General features: G+C 40.2%; 1 long non-coding RNA gene across 1 annotated transcript; it reads right to left on the bottom strand.

Moving 5' to 3' along the window:
- Positions 1 to 950: 950 nt before the first annotated feature.
- On the bottom strand, positions 951 to 1894 carry LOC136828482 (uncharacterized). Its single transcript, XR_010850056.1, has 2 exons — positions 1293 to 1894; positions 951 to 1071 (listed from the first exon to the last, which is right to left on the bottom strand). It is a non-coding gene; the product is annotated as an uncharacterized lncRNA (long non-coding RNA).
- Positions 1895 to 2344: the final 450 nt, after the last annotated feature.

Consider the following 2344-nt stretch of genomic DNA (forward strand, 5'->3'; position numbering starts at 1 on the left):
TACACACGCGGGCATGGGCGGGGTGGGGGTTGCAGGTCGTTTGGCCAACACCGGAGGTATTTTTAGATTCTGGGTGAATGAACCCGTATATGAGAGGATAACAGTACAACGGCCTAGTAATTTCCCTATAAGCGGAGTTTAAATTTCGCTTTCCTAACACCTAACTCGAATCCTAACTACACTGAGAGAATTTTCAGCAATGCAAGCTGACTTCGTCGTGTCCCACGTGGGAATTTATTCGCGCCTAAATAACAGTTCGCTAATTCGAAATGCGAAGTAAAAGTTATCACAGAGGAATTTCTTTCGCACTATTCCTCGAAGCAAGGATATGGCAAAGATTTTAACACAGGAATTTTCGCACTATTCCTCGAAGCAAAAGATATGGCAAAGATTTTAACACAGAGGAATTTCGCACTATTCCTCGAAGCAAAGGATGGTTAGCACTGGTTATTTCCTAACTACCTATCCTGAAAGGCATGCATTAACGAATCTAATACGGCGGTTCTTTTCTCTCAGTGATTACATGCGTCCCTATTTCTAATTCCTAGGAACAGTCACGATTGTAAAAAAGGTTTTGCTAAGATTAACACATTACTTACGTGGAATTTTCTGGATCTGTGTGCTGGTTTTACACAAAAGGTTCGTAATTGTCTCGTACCCAGCTTAGCTTTGCTAATAGCTGATCTGGCAAGTTGCAAATGCAATAAAGCAACACTAGGGGAACTGCAACTGCAAAACGAGATCTATGGCCAGGTCGCCATTTTTACGTTTTTCCGTGGTTTTAGTTTGAAATATTTCTGTGAGACAGGTAGCAACAGTTTAAGTTAATTTAGCCTTGTGATTCTGACTTCGTGGGTACGGGAAAACGTAAAAAAAGAGAAAACAAAGGAGAATTTCATATGAGCATAGGGCTCTGGTTACTGAGGGAAATATTACGTAAAACACGTGGGCACATTTAAAGTAGTGTATTTACATAAATGACATTAGTACGGGAAAGAGGAACTCAGTAGGTTGAATGAAACTGGGGAATTCCAGCCACAGTCCGAGAAGCTTCCACGAAATAGCATCCCTCTGAAATGAGAGATATGCACATTATACGCCAGTAATGAAAATAGACAAAAGAATAATGAATTCGAGGCTGCACTGAGGGTGCCAAAGGAGTAATAAAGAATTAATACTGCCGATGCAAGAGGTGCACGGACATTAGACAAGGGAGATTTCTGGCTTTCTCTTTAAGAAAATATTACGAGACAAAAGCGTGACTGAAATGGGGCTTTTCCAGGGCACTTTACCTTAGCAGATTTTCCGAGGGCGTGTAGAAGGCGGTCCGTGGATGACTTGCGATTTCCGAGGACGAGTTTCTTCCACGTGGTGAGATGCAAGGGCTTCCGTAAAGCGGCAAGGCGATGGGGACTCCTCGAAACTCCAAGCAATGGCGTGTGGGCTCGAGGCATACGGTCGAAGGGCACGAGGAGAAGTATACTTTTGAAAGGGGCCACGTGGTTAGGATGCAAGGGCATCGATGGGGCCAGGTGTTGAGGACGTCTTCACAAGTTCACTCCATATCTTCCAGCCCGCGTGTGTGTGCTGAGACCTTGGGCTTTTGCCTTTTATCCCCTCCTATGGGACAGGGGGGGATGCATCACAGATGCTTTGACTCATTGCACCTGCTGCCCGCAGGGGAGGTTTTGGCCTGTAGGAGAAACGCCCAAGCCAGATTACTTTTGCCTCGAAGGAAAGATCTTTATCAAAAATGGGAGCGCCTTTAATCTTTTAACCCTTTTTTTAAGTCGATAGACAGATGGTCTATCGATCGGCCGGCTGGCAGTAAATGAACAACCAACAACAACAAAGGAGGGGGGGGGAGGTAATTTGCTAGCGAATTCTTGCTAATCATAATAATATATATATATATATATATATATATATATATATATATACACATACATATACACATATATATACATATATATGTATATATATATATATATATATATATATATATATATATATATATATATATATATATATATATATATATATATATATATATATATATATATATATATATATATATATATATATATATATATATATATATATATATTTATATTTATATTTATATATAAAATTATGAAGTACACCTCTATCGCTTATTTTCTAATAATTCAGTAAATCTGCCATTTGACTAGGGGGATAGGGTATAGCAATAGTATAGAGAGTGACAGGAGACTTAGGGAGTGGCTCTGCTTTCCCCAACTTAGTGAGATGCCGGGGAAAACACCTGGGAAGGATAATGACTGTTCCCTTCCAGCTAAGGCTCAAACCTAATTAAAACCTTTTG

The sequence above is a fragment of the Macrobrachium rosenbergii genome, chromosome 43 (genome assembly GCF_040412425.1).
Source record: "Macrobrachium rosenbergii isolate ZJJX-2024 chromosome 43, ASM4041242v1, whole genome shotgun sequence".
Classification (NCBI taxonomy): Eukaryota; Metazoa; Arthropoda; class Malacostraca; order Decapoda; family Palaemonidae; genus Macrobrachium; species Macrobrachium rosenbergii.